This window comes from Macaca thibetana, chromosome 8, assembly GCF_024542745.1.
Source record: "Macaca thibetana thibetana isolate TM-01 chromosome 8, ASM2454274v1, whole genome shotgun sequence".
Taxonomy (NCBI): domain Eukaryota; kingdom Metazoa; phylum Chordata; class Mammalia; order Primates; family Cercopithecidae; genus Macaca; species Macaca thibetana.
In genome coordinates, this window is record NC_065585.1 from 126,564,655 (window position 1) to 126,585,917 (window position 21,263).

General features: G+C 40.7%; 1 protein-coding gene and 1 pseudogene across 1 annotated transcript in view; one reads left to right on the forward strand and one right to left on the reverse strand.

Moving 5' to 3' along the window:
• ZDHHC2 (zinc finger DHHC-type palmitoyltransferase 2) overlaps positions 1 to 20,795 on the reverse strand; it is an 88,900-nt gene extending 68,105 nt beyond the window's left edge. Inside the window, exon 1 of the mRNA XM_050801827.1 lies at positions 20,710 to 20,795. The gene's annotated coding sequence lies outside the window, so the exon portion shown is untranslated. The remainder of the gene's footprint in view (positions 1 to 20,709) is intronic.
• LOC126961441 (60S ribosomal protein L9-like) lies at positions 3,835 to 4,528 on the forward strand (annotated as a pseudogene).
• Positions 20,796 to 21,263: the final 468 nt, after the last annotated feature.

Sequence of the window (21,263 nt, forward strand, 5' to 3'; positions counted from 1 at the left end):
CTCCTCTCACAGTCTTACAGGCTTTTGAAATCGGAAACGGAATAGCATTCTGCCCAGTTTTCACATCTTCTACCCTTTTGGAAAAGTATGCAGATACCATATCTTTGAAGGAGCTACATTTTTATTACTCATCTAAGATGTTGTTTAATTGTTCCTATTTGTAATAAATATTTGGGAAATATTTTCAACCTTTTCTGTTATTGCCATTTTAAGGATACTACTTTTACTGGGTTTTTCAAGCTCTCTTATCTTAAAACAACAAAAAAAGGATGGAGTAGGAAGAAACATCTCCAAAGCCACAAGATAGCAGGATTGATCTCTGCGTAGTCTCTAATTAGGCGTAAGCACGCATGCACAAATGTAAGCTCTTTGGTGAGTAGCCAGTCTCTAGATACTGGGCTTTGATGAGAGTGGAAAGGTAACTTTTATCTTGAGGTATAGAGAGCCTTTGATTTATTTTCTTTTTCTTTAGGACTTTACATCAACAACAACAACAAAAAAAATAATTTGAAGGTCGTAGACAAGAAGAAACTTCGCTAGAGACTTACTCTTTAGAAATACAGAAGATTCAACTCACAAATTTTAATTTAGATGTTTAATAAGCATAAGAAATTGTACGTTTCATGTATAACTGTGATTAAACTGATACGACCATTTATGAAAAATAAAGCCAGCCACAGCAAAGGAGGAAGAAGGCAACGCTAAGGAAAAGAAGAGGCGAGCGGACAGCCAGGCAAGAAGGAGGGTGAGGGGAGTGACTGAGAACGGGAGAAAGACTCTTGCTGGGTTCACCCAGTCCCTAATGACCATGACTCCATCCTCACTAGGCCTCTGCCTGTATGCTCCTTGCACTCAGGGGTCTAGCAACGTCATTCAACTCTCAAAATTCCAGAACTGATCCTGCCCCATGAAGGAATCTTTTTTTGGTTTTTTTTGGTTTTTTTTTTTGAGACGGAGTCTTGCACTGTTGCCTGGGCTGGAGGGCAATGGCGCGATCTCAACTTATTGCAACCTCCGCCTCCCGGGTTCAAGCAATTCTCCTGCCTCAGCCTCCCAAGTAGCTGGGAATTGAGGTGCCTGCCACCATGCCCAGCTAATTTTTTGTATTTTTAGTAGAGACGGATTTTCACTATGTTGGTCAGACTGGTCTCCAACTCCTGACCTTGTGATCCGCCCGCCTTGGCATCTCAAAGCATTGGAATTACAGGCATGAGCCACCATGCCCAGCCTAGGAATCTTAAACGTCCCTCCTCTCCCTGCAGCCCAGTCCCCCAAATTCTTGAGTTCCCAAACCTCAAGTCTACCTTACTTTCATGATTAACACTGTTAATCTTCCTTCTGCTTCCAGATCCAGATGAACATTTTAACATAGTCCCTTGCATAGTATGAATCAAACATAGCATGCTAGCCAAGCCCAAGAAGGCATGGACGCACCCGCTTCTAGAGAGCACAGATCCCCCTGAATGTTGCCTACACCAACCTCATCTCAAGCTTTTCAGCCAAACCACCTACCAGAAACTTTATTAGGACACTGCTTGATATTTACTCCTTCCTTTTGGGAGGGTTCTTAGAAGGCAATATTGCAACAAGAATTTATCTTTTAAATATGAGGTCAGTCGTATTAGTCTCATGTATATGAGACGTTGATTGTCTTGATTTTGCTAAGAGGGTATGATACTTCACAAACACTTCAAGGAGTTCTAAATCTTACAAGGATTGGAAGCAATGAAGCTGAGGTCTGGATCTATGTCTTATTTATTCATGGCTCTCCCATCCTTACTAGAGTGGTCTGCATAAATACTGATAGATTCTCTTTCATTATTTTCTCAAACTTAATCTTATCACTCTTTTAGGGGAGAAGAGCTCTTTAGAAGCCAGCAATCCATGACATCAGTGACTCCAGTGTCAATGTGCATGTTTATAATAGTGGTCAAAACATTCTCTATGGGAGAATAATAGCATGACTAAACCACATTGTGTTTCTGGAGATAATGTAAAATAAAAGGAATCGTGCTTAGGGAATGTAGGAATGAAGTAATGCTTAGATATATTTTGGCTCTCAGAGATTTATGTTTGCAATTCAGCTGTAATTATACTGAATAAAATGGGAGATAATTTCAAAAGCCTAAGGATGTCTCTGTATACAGTTGATTGGGTCGAAACATTGGGAAAATGTAAAGTGGAGCAAACTGTTCCTGGCAAACCTGCCTTTCAGGCACACTGGGGCTTCCACGGTAGCATTAATGTGTCCTGCCACTAGATGGCAGGCACACACTAAGCAGTGCCGCACTCTTCACCTATGCTCCATAGATTTCAATAGTATCAACCGTTAGCTTAAGCAAGGCAATTATAAATGTGAATTATAACTTCATGACCAATTATAAATCATTGTAACTAATTATAATTATGTTGTAATTGGCCAGGCCCGGTGGCTCACGCCTGTAATCCCAGCACTTTGGGAGGCCAAGCCGGGCAGATCACCTAAGGTCAGGAGTTTGAGATCGGCCTGGCCAACATGGTGAAACCCCATTTCTACTAAAAATACAGAAAATTAGCCAGGTGTGGTGGCGGGCACCTGTAATCTCAGCTACTCAGAAGGCTGAGGCAGGAGAATTACTTGAACCTGGGAGGCGGAGGCTGCAGTGAGCCGAGATCACACCACTGCACTCCAGCCTGGGTAACAAGAGCGAAACTCCTTCTCAAGACAACAAAAAGTTACGTTATAATTATACAATTTTTATATTATAATTTAATGGCTAACGATTAATAAAAATGCCAACCATATTCAAAAAATTTTAAAAACTTAAAACATTTTTCTATATAGCAAATCATTCTGATTCTGCGCCCACTTCTTTAGAATTTGCACTAAAGTCAATCTCTTTGGAAATAAAACAGGAAATTTTCATTGAAATAAATACTTTTGCTTACACCAATTCCCTTCTTTGCCCCTAAATGCGGAGGGGCACTGTTTATGAACCCAAAAGGTAAGCAGACATGTCCTTCCAATGGACTGACACAGCTATACCGTGGATCTCTAAGGGGTGATACAATGACCCAAGTTCAACTGCAGATTATTAGAAGTGGCCATTGTGGAATTGAAAGCTGAACAGCCAGCAGAGAGTGACCAAGGGCAGCAGAATTCTGCAGTGTAGTGGCAAGTGTCCAGGGATGGTAAGACCAGCAATGGCATCGTGGGCTGACTGTTCTTGGTGGCAAGATCTTGGCCATGCACCAGCTTCCTTTGTTCCAGCTCAAGCTTGACTTGCCAGGCTTCCTTTTGATTTTGGAGGAGTGCCCATATAATTGCAAAACATTTTTTATGTAAGTCAACTAGAGTTGACTTGTGTTTACAACCAAGAACTCTGACTGGCACGTAGTTTTAATTTCATTCTGCATCTCATTGCTTAAAGAGTCAGTTTCAGCTCAAGGAGACAAAGGCACCAAGAGAAATAGGGATACAGGAATTTGGGAGTGAAGAAGCTTACTTGTTGCCATTCAAATCACTCTCTTGACCTGCATTGTCCAATAAGTACCCACTAGCAACATTTGTTGCCACTATTCAAATTTGTTGAAATTAACATGAAATGAAATTAAAAATTTCTTAGTTGCATTAGCCACATTTCAAATGCTCAGTAGCCACATGTGTCTAGTGGCTACTGTACTGGATGCTGCAGATCTAGAACGTTCCATCACTGAAGAAAGTTCTGTTGGACAGAATTGGTTAGACGTTTTATCTTGTCTGAATATTCATAAGGCTTTATATTTGTAAATGTAAGGAACAAAAAGTCCCCTATGTAATAATCCCTTCACTGTTGTATAGAAACAAAAATGAGAGGTAACAGGAAGTTGAACACAATTTTACGTTTTTGGTACTAGATTTCTTCCTTTGAAGATGAATCTAAAGAGTAAAGAACCACCTTTTCGCTGTGTCTACTGTGAGAATGAAGACCATTCTCTGCAACCAGACTGTCCATATTCCAGAAAATGTAGATATCACTTCGAAGGGATGCCCAGTAATTGCGAAGGGCCCTAGAGGAACCCTGTAGAGGGACTTCAATCACATCAGTGTAGACCTCAGTCTCCTTGGAAAGAAAAAAATGAGGCTCCGGGATTGACAAAAAATGGAGGGGGAACAGAAAGGAATGGGCTGCTGTCTGCACTATTTGTAGTCATGCACAGGACATGGTCAAGGATGTTGCGCTGGGCTTCCGTTACAAGATGAGCTCTGTGTGTACTCACTTCTCCATCAATGTCGTTATCGAGAAGAATCGGTCTCTGGTTGAGATCCGAAATTTCCTGGTTGACAAATAAATCTACAGGGTTTGGAGGAGGCCGGGTGTTGCTTGTTCAGTATTTCAAGCCCAGAAAGATGAATTCACCCTTGAAGGAAATGACATTGATCTTGTTGCAAATTCGGCTGCTTTGATTCAGCCAGCCACGACAATTAAATAAAAACAAGGATATCGGAAAATGCGTGGATTGTATTTATGTCTCTGAAAAAGGAACAGTTAAGCAGGCTGCTGAATAAGACCTAAGAGTTCTCCAGCTACAGAAACAAGATGCCGGATGATTCCTAAGACCTATTTGTGATATTTAAATGATGCAATAAAAGACCTATTGATTTGGGGGAAAAAAAGAAGAATAAGGTACCAGTTGGATCATAGAAAAAACACTATACATAGATTTCTTCAACCCAAGGCTTATATACACGTGATTACTTTAAAAGTACATGCACGGAGAAACTTAGAATGTTCGGTCCAAATTTCTCTACATAAAGCTAAATATTAAATTTAGATTTTAAACCAACAGTGCTTGAAGATATAGCTTTATTCCTGGATAACTCCAGCCTTGAAACACAGAATGGTCTCTTTATCCAGTGGCCATTAAGACCCTTTCTGTTCTGTTGGTTGAGCAGGTAATCACTGGGGGCACCTGAAGAATAACTGGTTATATTCAGTTCTGTCTCTGTCAAATTGTACGCTAGGTAAGTCATGTCGGGTTTTCTGTACCGCAGATGTGAGTGGAGGTGGAGTCAACGTGTCTTGCCCAGCGGTCTATGGAAACCCACATTGGCTCTGGTTCGAGACACGCTCCCCAGGAGGAAAAAAAAAAAAAAAAAAAAAAAAAAAAGAAAATACATCAAATAAGTTTTAATATTTAATTTTAATAAGTATGTCCAAGTATTGTCAAAGACTTTAAATGTAAGTTGGACATGAAGTTTAATTACAATTTGTAACTGTACAAGGAAAAAAGTCTAACCACAGTTTTCTCTGGCCTTCAAAAAGAGCAGGCAAAATAAAGAATAAATATTTAATGACGGCATTTAACAAAAAAAGGCATGTTGGCTTTGGATTTGTAGGAGAAAAGTTTTATCATCAGGGATTCTTCCATCACTAGAATTTATCCAGTGTAATCATGTCCTATAAGACTTTGAGTTATTATTTTCAGGTGATAGGCAGTGTGTACTCTGAATTTATTTGGATTATTTCACTGGTTGATAAAACCTTTCTCTATTTGCTCATATTTCAGTCTTTTTGATAATGGGCCATGTCATGTGAAATGCTAGGTTGCTAGTGGAATATCAATAACCTTTATATCTGGAGTATGAGACCGGATCTGTTTTTGTTTTTCAAACATTCAGTATAGATGTTGAGGGATCTGAATACCAATGATTAGAGATTTGGGATTTTATGTTTTCATAAAAATAAGAGGTTTGGGTAATACATTTTTATTCCTTTAAGCTTTCTTTTTAATTCAATAAAATGTCAAAGATGACATTTTTTAACTTTCAGGAATCATAAAAGATTTGACAACTTGGCATAATCACTTTGCGAATTGTTGAAAGAATATGTTGATTTAATTATGGTGTAGAAATTACACAGTTCTAAAATATTTTTTAATGAGGAGAAAAGGTAAATTGGACTATATATATGACGTGACATATATATATGTCTGTGTGTGTTTCCAGTGGTAACAACAGTGACCTATTCCTAATTATAGAAATTTATGATGACTGTTTAATAAGCAGCGTTTTGGAATATGAATACACAAACCTGAATGCAAATTCCAATGACTGAAACTAAAGTTAAAACATTAGTATTCCACTATTTGGTTAAAAATCAGTAAGCACTGCAATGAATTGTATGATGCTACCAACACTGGAATAAAATATCTAGCTCAGTTAAAGTTATTAATTTATTTTCTTTATAAAGAGGTCAGTTATAACTGTTTTCATTGTAAAACAGCTAAAGTATCTGATGTTTACAAAATTTCAGAATCATGACCCTATTGAGGCTGCTTAAATATGACTAGAAATTTTTCAAAATTTTGTAGTGTATTATTTGACAAATATTTACTAATTGCCTGCCATGTGTCCAGATATTGGTGATATTCAAATTTAAAAATTAAAAATTACAGGTGTGGTGGCTCACACCTGTAATCCCAGCACTTTGGGAGACCGAGGCAGGCAGATCACAAGGTCAGGAGCTCAAGACCATCCTAGCCAACACAGTGAAACCCCATCTCTATTAAAAATACAAAAAATTAGCTGGGCCTGGTGGTGGGCGCCTGTAATTCCACCTACTTGAGAGGTTGAGGCAGGAGACTCACTTGAACCCAGAAGGCAGAGGTTGCAGTGAGCCGAGATTGCACCATTGCACTCCAGCCTGGGCGACAAGAGTGAAACTCTATCTCTCTCTCTCTCTCTCTCTCTCTCTCTCACACACACACACACACACACACACACACACACACACACAAAATTAAAAATTTAGTCTTTAGCTTCAAGGAGCTTCTGGTCTAGTAAGGAGATCAATGTGCAAACATTTTCTATAATAAGATAAATGCACACTGCAATAATAAGTACATTGGCAGCAAAGGAGAAGTGACTCAATGTGCCTGGAATAGTCAGGAAAGCCTGGAGAGAAAAGTAGAATTTGTGCTAAAGCTTAAAAAACATGTAGGAGTTTGCATCATGGAGAGAGGAAGGATGGTTTCCCTGTGCAGGGAATGCCTTCTCTTCCTGAGAGGCGCATTTTGAGAACTAGAAGAAAATATCACACTAGGGATTTCAATGGGAGGAATTTAAAATAGGAAATAAAATTCAAAGATGTTGGAGCAGTTGAATGAACAATTAGGAGGAGGGGAAACAAACACAAAGATGACCAATTGTAGAAAGTCACTGCCACCTCCAGGGCTGGAAGGACAAAGGGAAGGTGGTGTCACTGCAGCCCAAGATGAATGATGGGTCGCCTGGTGGTTGCTGGGGACCATGGAGGTGATTTAGCCACTACTACAGACGTAGCCTGAGACACAGAGAGAGAGAGGAGAAAGAGAAAGAGAAAGAGACAGAGAGAGAGAGAGAGAGAGGGAGACAGAGGAGAGAAGAGAGGAGAGAGAAGAGAGAAAGACGAGAGAAAGAGGAGAGAGAGAATGCAAGTTTACCTGAAAGCCAGATAGTATGAGAGCATGGGAAGTGTTGTTTGCAGGGGTCAGTGCCCTGTGTATAAAGTGAAGCAAAAGAAAAATAAACAATCTAAGACCAAACAGACAACCAACTAGAACAAGCGAGCTTAGAAATCCCCACCTGGAACACCAGCACTTTGGTTTTGGGAGGCTGAGGCGGGCGGATCACTTGAGGTCAGGAATTCCAGACCGGCCTGGCCAACATGGCAAAACCCTGTCTCCACTAAAAATATGAAGATTAGCCAGGTGTGGTGGTGGGTGCCGTTAGTCCCAGCGACTCGGGAGGCTGAGGGAGGAGAATTGCTTGAACCTGGGAGGCGGAGGTTGCAGTGAGCCACTCCACTCTGAGCACTCCACTCTGAGACAGAGGGAGACTCTGTCTTGATAAGAAAAAAAAAAAAAAGAATAGAAAAAAAATGAAATCTTGAATTGGGACAATGGCAAGAGGGATGGAGAGGAAGAAACAGATTCTAGGAAAGGCCCAGAGACCAGTTAGCTAACAGATGTGAAAGACAGGAAGGAGCAGGTGTTCTAGATTCTGGAAAGGAAAAATCTGCAGAAAGGAAATCCAGAGGAAAGGCTTTCAAGGTAAATGGGCCCATCACACTCCATGGGGCTCACCATCAACTAAGGAAGAAAAAAGTCTTTGGCCACCACATCTACCGTTAACTACAACCTTCATGAGACTGTGACCTCCAAGTGAGATGCAGAAAAGAGACACAGATTTGGGAAGTAGGAATGGTTATTTCTGCTTCAGCGGAGTGTACATAAGCCCAGCCCATTTGGGTGTTAACTGAGGTCACATCTGAAGTTTTCTTTGGGGATTTGATCCTTCTATCATTCCTTTGAGTGTTTAACAGCAACTCTTTCGTTTGGCTCTGGTTTGCTTAGCCCTGCAGCTAATCGGAGAGGGTTAGGGCTGCGGCTTTGAAAAATTATTTCATTCTGTGCATCCTTTCTTATGCTACAGATGAGAATACAGGATCACGAAGAAATTAGACGAGTTGCTCAAGGTGACACAGCTATGTGGACAAGCCAAGAACCCAGGTCTCCTGAGGTCCAGCCTGCTGTTCCTCCCACATCACCACGAGCACAAGAGGATCAGCTTGTTATCTCTTAGACTCCAAGTGTGGCAAGCTTCATCAAAGAAGCTAAGCCCAGGAATTTAAAATTCACAGCGGGAACCAAGTAAAATGTCATGGTTAGGTTTTATTAAAAGAATATTAAGTGGTTGGGCACGGTGGCTCACGCCTGTAATCCCAGCACTTTGGGAGGCCGAGGTGGGCGGATCACGAGGTCAGGAGATCGAGACCATCCTGGCTAACACGGTGAAACCCCGTCTCTACTAAAGATACAAAAAAATTAGCTGGGCATGGTGGCGGGCACCTGTAGTCCCAGCTACTCGGGAGGCTGAGGCAGGAGAATGGCGTGAACCCGGGAGGCGGAGCTTGCAGTGAGCTGAGATCGCGCCACTGCACTCCAGCCTGGGCGACAGAGCCAGACTCCGTCTCAAAAATAAATAAATAAATAAATAAATAATTATATATATATAAAGTATACCCAGGATAGTTGATATTCTTGGGTAAAAGATCTGACCTAGAAAAAGCAGAAGAATCACTCAGGGGCTACAATGCTGTGGCACTGGGGGCATGACAGTTATTCATTGTGTGGGGCTGTCCTGAGCACTGCAGGCCATTCAGCACGTCTGGTTCCTCTGCACAACTAAATACAGGGCCACCCCCTTTCCTAGGCAGTATGGCAAACAAAACCATCCTCCTACTGAGTGGGGATTGGAGGTGGGAGGGGGTTTGGAAAGAGTACCGGCTTCTAGACAACCGCTGATAGACTAAAAAAATGGTACAGAAGTTCCATCTTAAATAGGCAATGGTGGGTGGGGTTATTTTTACCATCATGTTCTCTCACACAGAAAAAGAATACTTTCATGTCAACTATATAATGAAACGGTCTCATTCGGAAGAACATTAAATTGGTTTCCAGAGACAGTGAAGAGAAGATAAAGTTTTATCATGTTTGCACTGCAAAGGAATGGTCATATTTCAGGCTAGATATTTAGAAATATAACTGAACTACCAGTGTAAGAGTCTGATTTTCCTCGGAGGGTTGCAACGGAAACATCTGCGTTTGAATTATACTTCTGTCACCTGCTAGCTGTTTGAGCTTGAGCAAGTTACTTAAATTTTCCAACATTTCCTGAGACATTTCTTGTTTCCCAAACAAGAAAACAGGGAAAGCAACATGCGAAAGTCTTTTAACAGGTCCATCCATTCATCCATTCAACACATTTGGATGACTTCCTGTGTTCTAGGTATTGTGCTAGGCGATGGTTATATGATGTGCAAAAAAATAAGCCCAACCAAACCAAAAACAAGGGGCTTGCCTTCGTGAAGTTCATAGTACAGATAAAGAAAATGTCTGCTTCTACAGCTCTTATTTGAATGGGGATAATTCTGTCAGGAGGTCCACTGGTGTGAGTATCATTGAAGATGTCCTACTGGTTTGTACACTGTCTCTGCTTAAATAACACTTGCTATGAGATGTATATTAGGTTGGTGCAAAAGTAATTGTGGTTTTTGCCATTACTTTTAAAGTGGTGGCGTACACCTGTAACCCTAGTACTTTTTGAATTTTTATTATTATTATTATTTTGAGATGGAGTCTTGCTCTGTTGATCAGGCTGGAGCGCAATGGCAAGATCTCAGCTCACTGCAACCTCCGCCTCCCGGGTTCAAGCGATTCTCTTGCCTCAGCCTCCCAAGTAGTTGGGATTACAGGCACCCGTTACCGCGCCTGGCTTATTTTTGTATTTTTAGTAGAGATGGGGTTTCACCCCCTTGGCCAGGCTGGTCTGGAACTCCTGACCTCATGATCCACTTTCCTTGGCTTCCCAAAGTGCTCGGATTACAGGTGTGAGCCACCATGCCCGGCCCATCCCAGTACTTTTGACGGCAAACACCGCCATTACTTTTGCACCAACCTAATATATTCAGATACAAGAATCAGTTTGAAATGCCATGACCTAAACCACAGGCCGTCTGTTTGTGTCTAAAAGCGCAATCATCCTTAATTAGTGCGTTACCTGGACATGTTTCTGTGAATGTTTTGATGCCAAAATATATATTCCTCAAATACTGCTGATGTAAATTTTTAGTATAAAGGTACAGATTGTAAGTAAGAGCTCTGGAATCTTCTCATCAAAGCAGCACATGGTCCAGCTCTGTAGCACAGTCCCGTTATTGGATATTTGCATTTGCGCCTCTAGATGCCTTCTCCACCCTTCTTTGTGTTATGGAAGGCTCACCCCTTAAGATCTAGGGCTCCTTTGTGTTCTGGGTTTTGGTTGGTTCAACCAGTGGAAGGTAGGCAGTGGATCAGAGGCCAGACAAGAATATGAGGATGTTCGTTCGTTCCACCTCCCCCAGCCTGACACCGAAGATCACAGCTTCTGTGGGATACAGTACCTGTCTCTCTTTGTCCCTCAGGCCTGGGGTGGGGGTGAGCACCTAACTCCCAAGGGTGCTCAACCACACTCTGTCAGTTTCCTTTAATTAAATTCTTCTCAGTTGCCACGCTTGAGTGCATCATCTCTTCTCTTACTAATATAACACCCCCACAGCCTGTCAATCGCAGTACAGTCTATTTTTGCTGAATAGAAAAAAATATATACCTCATTGGCCAGGCGTGGTGGCTCACGCCTGTAATCCTAGCACTTTGGGAGGCTGAGGCAGGCAGATCACTTCAGGTCAGGAGTTCCAGACCAGCCTGGCCAACAAGGCAAAACCCAGTCTCTACTAAAAATACAAAAATTAGCTGGGTGTGGTGGGAGGCACCTGTAGTCCCAGCTACTCAGGAGGCTAAGGGAAGAGAATCACTCAAACCCAGGAGGCAGAGGCTGCAGTGAGCCGAGATCGCACCACTGTACTCCAGCTTGGACGACAGAGCAAGACTCTGTCTTAAAAAAAAAAAAAAAAAAAAGCCTACTAAATTCCTTATTTAGAAAGTCAATATTATCTTTAATTATCTCTTTTAAAATAAAAAATAACAAAATTATATATAGCAGAACAATACATAACAGTTATAGAGTAGAAACTTTGAAAACAGAGAAAGACAAAATCTTCCCATGATTTTACCAATTAGCACAACCATTGTTATTTTAGCTTGTTTCCATCTGGTCTCTTTTTGTGTGTTTTCTTTTTAGAGCTGAAATGATAGCCTACACACAATTTTGTGTTCTCATAAATATTTCATTACAAACATTTTTTTCGTGCTACTATACAGGCTTCAGAATTATCTTATTAAAATTTTAAAAAAAAGTTTTTTGAGACAGGATCTTGCTCTGTTGTCCAGGCTGCAGTGCAGTGGCATGATCATAGCTCACTGCAGCCTCCAACTCCTGGGCTCAAGTGATCCTCCTGCCTCAGCCTCCCAAAGTGCTGGGATTACCACCATGCCCAGTCTAGAATACTTTTAAATGTTTGCATAGTATTCTATTCTGTAGAAGTACTATAATTCATTAAACCATTACCTATTGCTAATTATGTAAGTGTTTTCTAATTTTTCACTGGTATAACATACTATAAATAAGTTGGCTCATCTAACATTCCCTTTCTATTTTGTTGTTTTCTTTGGACAGGGCCCCAGAAGTAAAATTAAATCAAAGAGTCAAACAGTTTGCAAAACTATGTAGCTGTGATGATTTTAAATATGTGCACAAGTTCTTTGATACTTCGCCTTTCAAGAAGGCGAATCCCCTACCCTTGAGTGATGAGTGGACTTAGTGTCTTAGTCCATTCTGGCTGCTATAATAAAGTGTCACAAACTAGGTAGCTTCTAAACAACAGAAATTTCTTTCTGATAATTCTGGAGGCTGGGAAGTCTAGGATCAAGCCACTGGCAGATTTGATGTCTGGTGAAGGCCAGCTTTCTGGTTCCTCAAAGATGCCTTTTCTCTGGACTCTTACATAGTAGAAGAGGCCAACATGCTTGCTGGGGCCTCTTTTATAAGGGCACTAATTTCTTTCATGAGGACTCCATCCTCAGGACCTAATCACCTCCCAAAGGTTCTGATATGTTTCAGCTGTGTCCCCACTCAAATCTCATCACGAATTGTAGCTCCCATAATTCCCACGTATTGTGGGAGGGGCCCAGTGGGAGATAATTGAATCTGGGGACGGTTTCCCCTTACAGTTCTCATGGTAGTGAATAAGTCTCACGAGATCTGATGACTTTATAAGGGAAACTTCCTTCCACTTGGCTTTTATTCTCTCTTTGCCTGCCATCATGTAAGATATGCCTTTTGCCTTCTGCCATGATTATGAGGCCTTCCCAGCCACGTGGAACTGTGAGTTCGTTAAACCTCTTTTTCTCTATAAATTATCCAGTCTTATGTCTTTATCAGTAGCATGAAAATGGACTAACACAGGCTCCACCCCTGAACACTGCCATCACCTGGGTTAGGGTTTCAACATATGAATTTTGGCAGAACACAAACATTCAGACCATAGCACTTAGTGACTCACTTCTAATGAATAACATAAAGCAGAATTAATAGTGGGCAGTTTCAAAGACTGGTTCATAAAAAGACACCGTGGCTTCCTCCTCAGCTTCACATCACTTGCCCTGTTAGAAGTTAGCTGCCCTGTCATGAGCAGACCCACGGAGAGGGCCGTGTAGCAGAGGATGGGGGTCGCCATGTGAGTGAGTGTTCTGGAAGTCAGTCCTCCAAACCGCAGTCATTCCTTCTGATGCCTGTAGTGTGAGCCAACAGCTTGACTGCATCCTCACCAGAGACCTTGAGCTTGAATCACCCAGCAAAGCTGCTCCTGACTGACTCAGAAACTGTGTGAAATCATGAAAGCTTGTTTTCTTCGGCTGCTGCAATTTGGGGTAATTTGCAATGCATCAATAGATAAATAATAGAGCAACAATGGAACTATTGTTTTGGAGCATTTGTTTAACTCAGTTCAAATGTGAGGCACTTAAAGAGCATCCCAACTCCAGTTAATCACAGCAAATTACTGCCATTTAAGAGACATGCAAAGAGCCAGTGAGGGACATATGAAGGATGAAGAGGGAGAGAAAAGGGAGAAGAGAAAAAGAGAGGAAAAAAAGGAAAAAATAAGTTAGCAAGAGAGGGACATGGGAAAGATGACTACGTGTCCTAGTTTAGCTTGGATAGTCCCAGTTTGTAGCACTGTCTTGATGTGGTTCTGAATAGAGTCCCTTTTCACTTTCAAAAGTGTCCTGGTTTGGATGATAAATTATATGACCCTAGATATAGGTCAATAATACGCCTTCCCCCAACCCAGTTCTTCGCTTTAATACTCTGTCTTTCCCTGATGCCTCTTGCCCAGTCTGCTCCAGCTCCACCGCACTTGCTCAGAGTCCTAAATTTCCCAGCAAACCACAGTCTCACTGGCACCTCTTCCATGGCTTAGAAGCCACCTCTGTTTACTTCCCAGTATTCCTGCATCACAGTCAGGAATTCATCATGGTGGTGAAGAGCTTGGCTTAGGAATTAGGCAAACCTGGGTCTGAGTCTTGGTTTTATATTTATTGCTATATAACCCTAGGGAAATTATTTCACTTCTTTATGCCTCAGGTATAAGCTGGGGCATATATTATCTACTCTCTCATAGGAATGTTGAGGATATTAATAAGAGTATGTACATAAAATGCTCAGCATACTGTCTGGCATATATGTATGTATACATATGCTAAGCATTTTATATGCATATGTGATGACTATATGTTAGCTACTATCAGCATTTAGTACCCGAGAAAAAAATCCATCTCATGGAGATGCTTTTTGTTGTTGTTGTTTTTGAGACAGAGTCTTATTCTGTCACCCAGGCTGGAGTGCAGTGGTGTGATCTCGGCACTCTGCAACCTCCACCTCATGGGTTCAAGCAATTCTCCTGCCTCAGCCTCCTGAGTAGCTGGGACTACAGGCGCGTGCCACCATGCCCGGATAATTTTTTGTATTTTTAATAGAGATGGGGTTTCACCGTATTAGCCAGGATGGCCTCGATCTCCTGACCTTGTGATCCGCCTGCCTTGGCCTCCGAAAGTGCTGGAATTCCAGGTGTGAGCCACCGCGCCCGGCCGGAGATGATTTTTAGTTGTTGGGACATGTATCTTATTAGAAAACTCTCAAGTATGTCATTGTATTTATTTGTTTTAATGTTAGGAGGCAGAAAATGTTAGGAAATGTGTCAAGCAGTAAAGGAAAAGTCAAGCAGACAATATCAACCCTTCAGGCTCGATATGCCTTACTTTGCTTATTCATTCATTCATTCACTTACACATTCATTCACTTATTTTTTAACAAATATATATTGGTTATCTTTCAAATACCAGGCACTATGCTAAGCACAGGATTAAACAGCACTTTTCAAAAAATAAATAAATACCCTAAAGCTTGATTCCCATTTCTTAAAGGAAAATCTTACATTAAAAAAAGGCTGTTGTGTGGCAGTACTAAGTAGGGATTTGAAGCCAAATTGAGAAATTATATATACACACACACATGTTTTTCTGATGATCAAATCTTTCAAATTGACTTTGAACAGCAGGAGCAATTTTCGGCTATAAAAAGGAATGTATTTTAGCTTTTGACCTAATGATTTAAAAAACAGAGGAACCTAAGAGTGGGAAAATGCAAATTATGTGAATATATAATTTGGCATCGGTGATATATCAGCAGAAGGAGCTGCTGACAGGAAGACATTTTTTTTTCTTTTTAGCCGTAGGCATTCCTCATTTCTGTTTTTAGGAACAAGGAAAACTAGTGGACAGAAATATCCCTGGTTACATGGACTACATATTTTACATGCACAGCATAAAATATTTAATAAAACGAAGGAGGTGCCTCAAAAATCGAGACCTCAATAGATGAAGGTGGTCACAACAATTAAAATACATCCTTTCTTCCCCCTCATGGAACAGGATAATGAGGTATAGAAATAATATATAGGATTGCTGTAAACTATTTGGCAGCATTTGCCAGATGAAATTTTGAAAAAACATCTTTTCACTGTCTTCATTCCACTTAAATAATGAGTACCACATTATATGTTTTGATAGCCCATGAATTTTTATCTTTATTTTAATCGTTAAGGTCAAGTTAGCATTGATTACTAATAAGCTGATTCTAAATGAATAGTATTATTTCAGGAATAATAGTAACTAACGTTTATTAAATGTTTACTATGTGCTCAGTTCGGTGCTTTCAAGGCAATTTCCCATTTAATTCTCACCACCACCCAAGGACACAGCTGCTATCATGATCTCATCTCACACATGAAAAAGCTAGGGGTGGAAAGTGTTACGACCTTGTTTAATTGCAAAGGAAGTTAGCAAAACAGCCAAGATTGGAGCTTGGAAAAGTGTGACTCCAGAGCCCACGCTTACCCGACATGCTATTCTTAATGGAAGGGCTCATGTAGCTCACCTGTTTATTCATATTTTCTAATTTGTTCTTTTTGAAATAGTTATTCCTGTTCGGATTCCACTTTTAATCCTTGCCCATTTTCTCAATTCTATGCAAGGCTCATTTAACTTTATAGTTATGCAAGTCCACACCTGTCTGAATGATACACTGGCTCATTCATTTAGTTGAAAGGTAGACACCAAATTGATTTTTAAAAAGACATAGGAACCTAATTGAAAAAAAATTCATGAATCACCTTAATGAGGAATTGGTACCAGGAAATCCAGTACAGAGAACCTCAGACAATTTGCTTTTGGAAAAGCTCTAATCAAGCACATATTCATCTGGACTGAAAATGCCTCTCTAGCAAGACATTGTGTGATAATGAAGTACGGGAGGTGACAGCCATTTCAGTCACTTCTAAACAATTATTTCTCATTTTTCTGTGTCTGAAGACGATAATATGTATATTTATTACCGAAAAGTGAGGTGACCAGTATTCTTTCCAGCATTGGGTAAATTAAAGACAAAGTGGACATCCTTTGCAAATTCTTGCATTTTTTTTCTTTGCAGCTGTTGTTCATCATTTCCTTCCCTAATTTGTTCCAAGACTAGCTGGCTTGTCACGGTTGTTTCCTCGTGCTCCACCACTCTGCCATGACAGCTGAAGGTATGTTCTGTGTTCTTTAAAGCCCCAATTTTTTTCCCCCAAATAGCTTCTGCCTCATGCAAAATAAAAACATTATAACATCTTGCTATTATCTATTTTATATACATTTACATTCTGCTGGAGTTACACCCTTTTTAACGCAAACCTATTTGGAATTTGGTTGTTGAGTCCCTAATTCTTACTGATGAAAGTCAAGAAATCGATGAGACAGTTAATCATAACTCTTTAAACATCAAATTCTCTCAGAGTTTATCACTATGTGGGTGACGTCTTTGGTATCATGAGCCTTTTTACCATCTTAATATTCCTTCCTCCATTATAATTTTGAGAAAATCAAAATCCACTTCCATGTAATAGAAAACATTACTCTTGGCTGGGCGTCGTGGCTCATGCCTGTAATCCCAGCACTTTGGAAGGCCAAGGTGGGCAGATCACAAGGTCAAGAGATCAAGACTATCCTGGCCAACATGGTGAAACCCTGTGTCTACTAAAAATACAAAAAATTAGCTGGGTGTGGTTGTGTGCACCTGTAGTCCCAGCTACTTGGGAGGCTGAGGCAGGAGAATTGCTTGAATCTGAGAATTGGAGGTTGCAGTGAGCCGAGACTATACCACTGCACTTCAGTCTGGCGACAGAGTGAGACTCTGTCTCAAAAAAAAAAAAAAAAGAAAAGAAAAGAAAAGAAAATATTACTCTTTCCCTTATGTGTTTCTTACCATCCTGTATTTATCCAAACTTAGACATACTTGCATACTGGCCCAAATTTCCGTATCCCAGGAAAAGATAGGCTACGTAGTTTTTGAAGCCTAGTGTGAAATGAAAATACAGGGCCCTTAGTTTAAAAAAAAAAAAAGGCAGGAAATAGTGTGGTTTAAGGTGTTAAATATAAACCTTTTTCCTTCCTTCTGTGGTTTCTCTCAACTTGTCATAGGGTTTTTTATGTGCTATTTAATGACATTCCAAGTAAATCAAATTAAAACAAAATTAATACAATGTTTTCACAGGCACTGGGGAGAAAAAAAATTAGTATGATGTTTATTGCTTATATTGGGCAATGCCAGTTTTAAATGCAAATATCAGAACATTTAACTCCTATGTGGAATCACTGAAATTACATAACTGATACCTCATGGCACTGATAACCCAACCTACAGTAGACGGGCAACCCCAAGGGTATTACAACCTTCGGGCTAGAAGCCCTTAAGTACTTGGATTGAAGATGAGTGAAAGAAAGGTTTGGATGGGCGCAGTGGCTCATGCCTGTAATCCCAGCACTTTGGGAGGCCAATGCGGGCAGATCACGAGGTCAAAAGATCAAGACCATCCTGGCCAACATGGTGAAACCCCGTCTCTACCAAAAATACAAAAATTACCTGGGCGTGGTGGCACATGCCTATAGTCCCAGCTACTTGGGAAGCTGAGGCAGGAGAATCGCTTGAACCCAGGAGGCGGAGGTTGCAGTGAGCTGAGATTATGCCATTGCACTCCAGCCTGGCAACAGAGTGAGACTCAGTCCCCCCACCAAAAAAAAAAGAGGTTTATCTCCACTGAGTTGTAGTACCCAGTTCGCTACAGCCTATGCACCATGGCACTGCCAGCCTAGGATAGAATGGCTTCCACCATATTCTGCCTGAAGACTTTCTGGGTCATGTGTGTCCTACCCGACTCCTATCTATACCTGTACCCAGGCCCCTGTTAGGGGATGGAGACTGAAGGCAGTAGCTGGACAGGGTGGGGAGGGTGAGGCCCTTGGCAAGGGTGAGGCCCTTGGCAAGGCAGAGGGTAGCCAAGAATCCTAGGAAGGTGGGAAGGGAATGGGAAGGAGAGCTGTGAGTGAGCAGAGGCTCTATTCCCCTGCACAAACTCCATTTTCCCACTGACTTAAAAATCGTTAAGAATTTCAAAAGGGTGACTGCGGAGGATTATAACCCATGTGTGGGGCCCTTCTGACATGGGGCTTTGTGCAACTGCACTGGTCACAGGGCCATAAACCCAACCCAACTGTATGAGGGACTTAGTATTTAACCCAAGGAGATAGGTATAAGCAAACAACATCGCTTTACAATGAAATTATGAAAAATAACTTTTTTATTGTTGCTGTCCATACATAGAAATTTAAAAATACCTATTTTATTTTCTTTAAAAATATATGAGAAATGTCCCTCTCATGAATATAAGAAAACTCTTAGGGAAATAGAATTTTCCCTACTGTAACCATATTGTAGCCTACTGGTTAATAATAATGATGATGATATTAGCTGAACATACCCTATGTGTTGTGTGGGACACTGTGCTTGGCATTTTATATGAATTTACTTTATGTGAGTTATCTCAACTATGTCCTGTAACATGCAGTGAGTACAATTTTTAGCTCTACTTCATAGATGAAGAAGCTAACATAGAGAAGTCAACTTGTCCAAGACCAGAAAATGAAAAGAATGATCTATTTGAGTTTATTACAATAATGTAGAATAATTTAATATAGCAAGCCTATAAAAAGATATATTACATCTGGAGATCAAATTGGAAAAATGATATAATCAATTTATCACTGAGTGCTGAAAGGCATTTTAGATGATTAAACACTCATTCCTTTATCTTCCAAATCCAGGAAATAAAGGATACTTTCTTCCGATCAACAGCAAAATGTTAATTTGAAGGATTATAGGGGTCATCCTATTAAAACGGGAATTCAAAAGATTTCTGCTACCTCTATTAGTATTTTACACTCTTCTGGAAGCTGTGATCAATGCAATAATACAGGAAATAGAAATAGAAGCAATAATGTAGATAGGGAAAAGACACATTTGCCCTAGTTTGCATGTAATATGACTGCCCACCAGAAAACCTGAGAATCCCCTGAAAAACTTTCAGAACTACCAAGAGTTCAGTGTTGAACAAATAAAATCAGCTGCTTCTCTGTATACCAACAAAAATAAGACAGAAAATCTAGTGAGAAAAATGTCCATTCTTTTTTTTGAGACAGTGTCTTGCTCTGTTGCCCAGGTTGGAGTGCAGTGGCACAATCTTGGCTCACTACAACTTCCACCTCCCAGGTTCAAGCAATTCTCCTGCCTCAGCCTCCCAAGTAGCGGGACTACACGTGCCCTCCATCACACCTGGCTAATTTTTGTATTTTTAGTAGAGATGGGGTTTCACCATCTTGGCCAGGCTGGTCTCAAACTCCTGACCTTGTGATCCACCCGCCTTGGCCTTTCAAAGTTCTGGGATTACAGGCATGAGCGACCGCGCCCAGCCAACTGTCCATTCTTAAAAGCAACAATAGGTATGCATATTCTAGGAAAGACCATAATTGTAAGAAGCAGGCATGACTTGGATAATGAAACCCATAAATCTTGGCTTGCAAGAAGAATATATAACTAAACTCAATTAATTACCACTGAATGAAATGGTATAGTATAAAGGTGTTGTGATGGTTAACGTTATGTGTCAACCTGACTGGGCCATTTTGTGCCCAGATATTTATTTGGTCAAACATTATTCTGGGTATGTCTGTGAGGGTGTTTTTGGAGGAGTTTAACATTTAAATTGGTAGACTAAAGCAGACTGCTCTCCCTAATGTGGATGGGCCACATCCAATCATTTGAAAGTCTGAAGAGAACAAAAAGGCTGACTTTCGGCCGGGCGCAGTGGCTCATGCCTGTAATCCCAGCACTTTGGGAGGCAGAGGCGGGCGGATCATGAGGTCAGGAGATTGAGACCATCCTGGTTAAACACAGTGAAACCCCGTCTCTACTAAAAAATACAAAAAATTAGCCGGGGGAGGTGGCAGGCGCCTGTAGTCCCAGCTACTCGGGAGGCTGAGGCAGGAGAATGGCGTGAACCCAGGAGGCGGAGCTTGCAGTGAGCTGAGATTGTGCCACTGTACTGCAGCCTGGGCAAGAGAGAGAGAGGGAGGCTCCGTCTCAAACAAACAAACAAACAAACAAACAAACAAAGAGGCTGACTTTCTTCTAAGAGAATTCCTTCTGCCCAACTGCTTTCACGCTGAAACATGAGCTCTTGCTGGATCTTAAGCCTGCCAGCCTTTGGACTAGAACTACACCATGGGCTCTCCTGGTTCTCAGGCTTTAGGATTGAAACAGGAAAGATAAAGTCTGCTCACCTGAGTCTCCAGCTTGCCACCTCCCCCTGCAGATCCTGGGATTTGTCAGCCTCCGTAATCACATGTGCCGATTTCTTATAATAAATCTCTTTATGTACATCCCATTGGTTCTGTTTCTCTGGAGAACCATAATACAATTGTCAATCAGTCCAAATTAATTTATAATTTTAAAGTGATTAAATACAAATCCCATTTGGAGAAGATAAAACAATTCTAATATTCATCTGAAAGGATAAGCCAATACGAATGGTTTTTAAAAATTATAAAGAAGAGGAATTTAAGTGTGGCTATTGAAGACGCAGGCACACTAGTCTTACAAAATAGTCTAACATATTATAAAGTAATTAAAACAATGGTTACAAGAACAGCCAGATAGTCCAAATGAAGAGAATAGTTTATTTATTTACATCCCCCCACAAGGAGTATGTTGAAATAGATTTAGGTATGTAAAAATCTTTTTAAATATTTAAAATATAATTTGCATGATATTAGGTGGCAAAAAGGAAGAATTATTCCGTAAATAGTGCTGGATAGGTTGGTTAGATATTTGTGGG